This window comes from Adiantum capillus-veneris, chromosome 13 (assembly GCF_014529385.1).
Source record: "Adiantum capillus-veneris isolate H3 chromosome 13, ASM1452938v2, whole genome shotgun sequence".
Classification (NCBI taxonomy): domain Eukaryota; kingdom Viridiplantae; phylum Streptophyta; class Polypodiopsida; order Polypodiales; family Pteridaceae; genus Adiantum; species Adiantum capillus-veneris.
The window spans coordinates 46,833,830-46,842,014 of NC_140943.1; the positions used below are offsets into that span (position 1 = coordinate 46,833,830).

The following is an 8,185-nucleotide window of genomic DNA, read 5'->3' on the forward strand; positions in this document are numbered from 1 at the left end:
CTTGAACTAGGGGGGGTTCCCACAAGCATCTCAGGCAAGCTTCTCAAGGCACCTCAAGTACTTTAATCATGCAGCAAGTCAAGCACCTCAAGCATGGAGCCAGTCAAGCACCTCAAGCATCTTAATCAAGCACCTCAAGCATGAAAAACACCTCAAGCATGACAAGCACCTCGAGCTTGGGCCGGGTTCCCACCTCAAGCTCAGCCCTAGCTTACTTAAGGTCAAAAGGACTTTTACACACATTTATTGGAGGTCTTCAATGAAGCTAACCCTAAGGTATTATGCTCCATTGGTTAGCCTTGCTCTTTGATAGACCATCTCCCTTTTGGGCCCCTTTACATTGGCCCCGTGTTGAGATAGATCTAAAAGCACATACCTATATCTTAACACTTGTTCCCGTTTATTCTCCCACATTAAGTGATCAATTTAATATGAGAAAATCATTTGGGTTAGTTAGATATTAGATTTTATGACACCATCTTTCTTTTGCACTAAAAGGACTGGTGAACAAATTGTTTTTGCCTCATGATCTCCTCTTGTTGAGCTTGGGAAACTTGATAAGGAGGCTTGTTAGGCGGTGAGGTTCCTGGTAGGAGCTCAATTTGATGGTCATCATCCCCTCGTTTTGGAGGTAAGTCCATAGGGATATCATCAAAGAATACATCTTGGAATCCATTTAGAAAATTATACAAGTCTAACTCTTCTTGATTCCTACCATTTACATTTGATAAAACAATATTAGGACCTTTTAGGGACTCTTTGACAAAAATCATGTACGTAGAAATTGAGCTTTTCATTGATTTGTCAAAAACAAATCCATTTAGAAAATTATACAAGTCTACCTCTTCTTGATTCCTACCATTTACATTAATTTGATGAAACATTAGGACCTTTTAGGGACTCTTTGACAATAATCATGCACGCAAAAACTGAGCTTTTCATTGATTTGTCAAAAACAAGAGAATTTACAAGTGGTATAGTATGACCAGACTCACTAGCATCTATATACATGCTCTTTTCACTATAGGTGAAGTAAATTCTCCTTTTAGGGAACCTCATGTTGGCAGCCATGCGGTTGAACCATGGTGCCCCTAGGATAACAACCTCATGTTGGAGAGGAGAGATGAAAAAATCTTCTTTGTCGATGTAGATTTGGACATGAAGCCTCAACTTCCCAATCAAGGGAGTAACGGAGGCTTGTTGTCCCCTAAAAGCTGCATCGGCACTTACAGTATCTCCCATCTCAAAATCTTGAATGCCCAACTTAGTGGCCAACCCCATTGATATGAAGTTGTGACTAGAGCCAAGGTCAAACAAGATGAAGGCATCATGCTCCCTTACCTTTCCCCAGGCATAGGAGAGAGGTGATCCTTTGCGATGAGCATCCTCTTTTGGAGCTTCAATCATGGAAGCTCTAGGATTCTCATCGTGGGCATTTCTCTTGGGACAAGAACAATAGCCATGTCCTTGCTCCCCACACTTAAAACATTTGTGGTCCTTACAAAAAGCTTCAATCTCTTCAGGAGAGAGTTTATTTTTACCTTTGTAAACTCCCTTCTCCTTGGACCGATTGTTGTTGTTGTTGTTGTTGGAATTGCCTTGGGAAGAATTTTGGGCATTGGTTTTCCCCTTTGCGTCACTTTTGTCTTTGCTTTCCATGGGCTTGGCATTCCTTCTAGCCCCTTATTGGAAATTGATGCGTAAAGCAACCATAGTGTGGTGGATTACTTCGGTGATAGAACCAGGCCATTGCGAGTTGACATACTCGGCCATCTCTTTAAGTAATCCCACATAGAATAGTTTATTTTTCTCGGAGAAGTCTATCTTTTGAAAGAAATTAGCCTTGAGATGTGAATCCCAAAATGGGATCGTACTCATATGGATTGCAAATCATAGTGCTATGAAGAAGCATGAATCAGTGATACTCTATCAAAGTGGTAGATACCACCTACAACACTCATTTAATATAGGGAAAGTGCATCAGAGATCATCAAGGTTGTAGCATTTAGCATTCTGCAAAAAACATAACAAGTTGGTAGCATTATGTTAGCCAGCTACCAATCAAAAAGTTCATTTAGCAAAGAAATACCAAGGTGGTAGCTACATGGTCGCTATCTGTCTGGGACATAGGTAGTTGTACCACCTATTCATGCACATGCCCAACCTGCTTCTGCTCCTGCTCAATGCAACAATTGATGTTTGATGTGAAAACTTCTGTAAAATTGTGATATTATAAATGCTCACCATGCATAAGTTATCTAAGTTTTCAGTAAATTTATGGCCGTGTATGTTTCAAGCTTAAGTGTTGAACCATACTCCAATCATACTTCCATACCCGTATGCATTTGCTGTATGGAAACAACTATGGTCTTATGTTTTTCCCTATATTTTACAGGGCAAAGGCCGTTGGTGCACTCCATATGTGCCATTTGAAAGGAAGACAGTTTTTTGCATGACAAAGCGTCAAGCACATGAAGTATACAACCTCCCCAACTCTGGAGTGGATGCTCGACTACTGACTGCTGACTGAGGCAGATTTCACCAACAAAGATTGGTTGAAATGCTTTAAGGAGGTGCCAAAGAGGGGCAGCAAAGTAAAATGTAGAGATGTGAAGCCAGAGCTCTGGAACAGGTTTTATGTATTGTTCACATCCGTGTATCAAGAACCTCCTGGAAATTATGGTATGGAGGTGACTAAAGGATTTGCTAGAGGCTTTCTATATGAGCAGTTGAAGGGATAGGTTGACTTGGCCTTGTTTTCAGGAAGTATTGTCACAAATATGGATCACGCAAATTACATGCAAAGAAGCAGCGATGGGCAACTTTTCATTCCTCCTCTACCCCTAACATTTTGCGGCGAATGACGAGGACTCCAGATAATTTGGAGGTACCCCAGGAAAATCCGATTGATACAGTGGATGATGTGCAGAAAAAAAAATTATTTGGTCCACCGTCTCTTACAGAATTAGATACTATTTACAACATGGTTGTAAGCAAGAGTTCTTTTGCATTGTTAGAGTATAATGAAGCTTTTAAGAAGCTGGAATTGCTTCAGGCTGATGTGCACCGAAATGAAGGTGCCAACCTCCTAGTGGAAAAGCTCAGAGGCCAGTTGAAAGATACAGAGGCTACATTACTAAAGGAAGAAGGTAGCGACGATGTTGTGGATGCAATGAAGGTGGAGCAACTTAAAAATAATGTTGGCAGGTTGTCGCTAACACTCCAAACATTGCAAGTGGTAGTTGATGAGAAGGCACCACTTGATGTTGTGGATAGTGCTCTAAAGGAGAGAGATTTTACACAGGAAGTGGAGGAGTGTGCACAGGCGCGGATGGGTTTTGTGAAGACCATGCAGGTCAAAAGAAGTACAGTTTTGTTGTCTACGCCTCCGCCGAAAGTTCCATCTGTGGATATGGGCACCGTGCCTTTGGACAAAGTTTGCAGTGCTTGTGGGTTGACGGTGTACGACGACGATGCACTTGGCATGTTTTTGCTACCCTGCAATCATGCCTTTCACATGTACTGTTTAGGCCATCTTGTTGCAAGCAAAGAAAGATGCATGGAGATGGGATGCATGCAACCGATTTTGCATACCATGCGGTCTTTGGTGATCCTCGGCAGTATGAATGCCAATTTCCAAGGAGTGCAATCAGACACCAATCCCTCATCAGTGCCCTTAAGCATGGACCATGGTATACACCCTGCTGCATTTTGTAGCATTGAGCTCAAATTTATCTGTTTTTTTGTGTTTCTTTATCAAGGGAACCCTGCTAATTGTAGCTACTAATACAAGACTGGTAGCTACTAGTACAATACCGGTAGCTACCACTCTCATAGTAGCAGCTGTCATGTTAATCCCGGTACAGCTAGCTACCAGTATGGTCGTAGCTACCATTCTTCCATGAGCTACTATTCTCCCATGGAAGTCTTGCTGGTGGCAAGGTAGCTACCATTCTTCCATTAGTTATTGTTTTACCATGGAACTCCTGCTGCTGGTGACAAGGAAGTTCTCACTGTCAACCCTGGTATCTACCAGTATAATAGTGGTACCTACCATTCTGCCATGAGCTGCCATTCTGCCAAGGAAGTTTTGCAATTGACAAGGTGGCTACCAGGATTGCATTGGTAGCTGCCATTCTGCCAAGGAAGTTTTGCAATTGACAAGGTGGCTACCAGGATTGCATTGGTAGCTGCCATTCTGCCATGAGTTGCCATTCTGCCAAGGAAGTCCTACAAGTGACAAGGTGGCTACCAGGATTGCATTGGTAGCTGTCATTCTGCCATGAGCTGCCATTCTGCCAAGGAAGTCCTGCAAGTGACAAGGTAGCTACCAGGATAACATTTTGGTAGCTACCATGATAGCATCTGTAGCTACCATGATGGCAGGGGGCAAGGTAGCTACTAGGATAGCATTTGGTAGTACTGGTAGCTTATTCGTGCTTGCCTGGTAGATTCTATTGTCATTCTGACCCTGCATGTAATTTGAAAACTTGTTCTTAATTTCTTATTGTGAAGAACATAATTCAAGGTGTTGGTACATGCTGAGAAGGAAGATGTTTTAGATAAAGGTTGTTGCCAGGCTTTTATTCAGTTAACCACCAATGTTAGATTTCTCACTACTAGGATAGCATTGGTGGCACCTATGTCATCTTAGTAGCTCTCAGTCAGCCAGTTACCAGGATGGCATTGGTAGCTACCAAGATACTACTAGTAGCTATCAGTGCTTGCCTGGTAGCTTCCACTATCATGCCTGGTAGCTTCCATTGTCATGCTATAGCTACATGTAACTTGAAACAACAAATTCTTCATTCCTTAATACTTTTCATGACTGCAGAGGCTGAGCCAGAGACTACAATTGAGAAGGAAGGTGTGTTAGAGAAGTATAGTCCTGAGAATGGAGATCAAGTAGAAAATGCTCCTTCATCAATGAAGGACAATGAAGTGTCAGCCAGAGACACCAGTCCCTCCAATGGAGATCAAGCAGAAAATGCTCCCAGAGTCAGAAAAAGACTCCAAACATAGTCTCAATATTTTTCTTTGTAGCCTATCCCCATTTTTGGCTTTGTAACAACTCTCCATTTCCTATGAATTAAGAAAGCCAAAATCAATTTTTTTTTGTCCTCTCCATCATTGTTGTTTATCTCATTATTGTTTTTATGTTCAGATGCTGCCACTAGCAACATTGACAATCTTGATCACATAATAAGTATGATAGCACAGTCTTCTATGGAAGACCCTCCTGATGTAGATGGTTCATTTAGAGTTGAGGGCCAAGTCCTATGTGCTAGCAGCATTGATGACCGAGAGGATAAAAACACTGAGTTTTTTGTCCTCAGTACAGGTGAGGACATGGAGATTATCATGAAAAAGTATGAACCAAGAAGGGAAAATGGTGATGCATCTGTGGATGCAGGTGGTGATGCAAGTTGTGCAGTTGGTGCAAGTGGTGCAGGTGATGACACAAAAATTACAATTGATAAGTCTGAACCACCTCGAGAAGATGGTGACACATTTGTGGATGCAGGTGGTGCAGACAGTGCAGGTGAAGACACAAACATTATCATTGAAAAGTCTGAATCACCTTGGGAAGATGGGAAGATGGTGATGCATCTGTGGATGCAGGTGGTGAAGCAAGTTGTGCAGGTGGGGCAGTTGGTGCAGGTGAGGACACGGAGATTACCAATGAAAAGTCTGAACCACCTCAGGAAGATGATGATGCATCTGTGGAGGCAGGTGGTGATGCAAGTTGTGCAACTGGTGCAGGTGGCACAAAATATGTAAGGCACGATGATGGGACGGTGTCTCAACAAAGGGACGATGGAGGAGTTGCAGGTGGTGTTGCAGATTATGTTAGGAACGATGATGGGACGGTGTCTCGTCCATGGGAGGATCTTGGGAACATATTGTTTGAGAGTAAGCCAGCTCTAATCCTTGATATTAATGGTGTCCTGCTGACTTCATTAGACAAGAGGCACCATTCACGGAAGCCTGCCTACTAGGATGATCTAGAAATTGTAGACATAGGAGGGGTGTCTGCTGGGTATAAAAGGGATGCACCTGCATTCTTGGACTGGTGCCTTGTGCACTTTGATGTATTTGTGTGGACCTACTGCATGAAGACTAAAGTAGAAAACCTGTTGAGTGCCTGCTTTCCTGATCAGTTTCCCCGATTCAAGGAAATTCTTGCACATCAGAATTGTGTAAGAGATGCTAGAATCAAGATAACTAGTGGAAAGCCTGTATTTTACAAGAAGCTAAGTGACCTCTGGGAGAAAAGAGGTGAGTACACTGCTATGTCCACAATTCTAGTGGATGACACACAGTACAAGCAGCTGTGGAATCCTCGAGGCACTTTCTACATTGTGAAGAATATGGAAAATCAAACTCCCACTGAGATTCAAGGATATCTTACAACAACTGTAAGATCTTGGCTCACGGCTTGGCTTTGTGCGGAAGATCGCCTCAAGTATGCCGAGGATTGTGCACTGCCGAGACCGATTGATAACCTGAGTGTTAGGATCTCAAAGCAGTGGCGTCTAGAGTATTACGGCTAGATATATTATCCTGACATGTAACCATGATAAGAAATGTAAACAGTCAACCATTTACTGACTTATGGAGTATTTTGGTCACTTGTAATGATGCCACAATGTAGTAATGGAGCTTCCAATGCTCAATGTAGTAAAGCAGCTTTTTGTTAACTTGTACACTTGTACACTTTTTAAGTTTTCACATTGTTCATCACTGTGCCTCCACAATTGCACAATTACAAGTACTGTTTTACCATGGAACTCCTCCTGGTGACAAGGAAGTTCTCACTGTCAACCCTGGTAGCTACCAGTATAATAGTGGTACCTACCATTCTGCCATGAGCTGCCATTCTGCCAAGGAAGTCCTGCAATTGACAAGGTGGCTACAGGATTGCATTGGTAGCTTCCATTTTTCCATGAGCTGCCATTCTGCCAAGGAAGTCCTAGAAGTGACAAGGTGGCTACCAAGATTGCATTGGTAGCTGCCATTCTTCCATGAGCTGCCATTCTGCCAAGGAAGTCCTGCAAGTGACAAGGTAGCTACCAGGATAACATTGGTAGCTACCATGATGGCAGGGGGCAAGGTAGCTACTAGGATAGCATTTGGTAGTACTGGTAGCTTATTAGTGCTTGCCTGGTAGCTTCTATTGTCATGCTAGCCCTGCACGTAACTTGAAAACTTGTTCTTAATTTCTTATTGTGAAGAACAAAATTCAAGGTGTTGGATAGATATATTATCCTGACATGTAACCATGATAAGTGATGTAAACAGTCAACCATTCACTGACTTATGGAGTATTTTTCTCACTTGTAATGATGACACAATGTAGTAAAGCAGTTTCCAATGCTCAATGTAGTAAAGCAGCTTTTTGTTAACTTGTACACTTGTTTACGTTTTTGCATTGTTCATCACTGCACCTCCACAGTTGCACAATTACAAGTACTTAACACAGCTTTCGATACCAGGAAATGTTAAGGGTAGCTACCAGTCTACATAGTAGCTACCCTTGCAACTACTTAGCTACACTTGTTTAATTTTCTATGTTTGTTCATGCTATCTGCCTTAGGATATCACATAGGCATTTTAGACACGATTTGAGCAATTGCCAAATAGGGTGATGCTCAACACAGAGATTACAGAGATTCCCCCAAAGAAAAAGAAAGAAAAAAGATGTTGAAGGGCCATCAAAAGCAGCTTAGATTAGAACTAGGAATGCTATACATCAAAAGGAGTGCTATTGTAAATAGCCTCATATGTTTCTGAGGAAAGTAAGATTTTTCTCGTATGTCCCACTTTCTGCATTGGGAACTTAATAGCTCGTACAAGGTGGGATTGCAAGGTGGCTTCAGGCTCAGAATTTAATAGCTTGAACTCATAGGGATTTTCTTTTTCTTGTTTGTACCAAACTCCTTTGACAACAAATGAGCCGGCATTGCAAACATTCCCCCATGCATCTCTTAGCAAAGCTTTAGTTTGAGTCTTTTCTGCTGTACATTTCAAGACATAGAAATCCACAAGCTCCTTAATTGTCATGAGGAGCTATAACAGCAAAATTGTCACCAACATGAAGTGCATCACTCAACGCATCACGGTGTCCTTAATATGCAAACTCTTCAATCTCATCACCATCTTCGATGTCATCTGTAGGTTCAAG

General features: G+C 42.1%; 1 pseudogene; it reads left to right on the forward strand.

Moving 5' to 3' along the window:
* Positions 1-2,452: 2,452 nt before the first annotated feature.
* On the forward strand, positions 2,453-3,246 carry LOC147443925 (uncharacterized; annotated as a pseudogene).
* Positions 3,247-8,185: the final 4,939 nt, after the last annotated feature.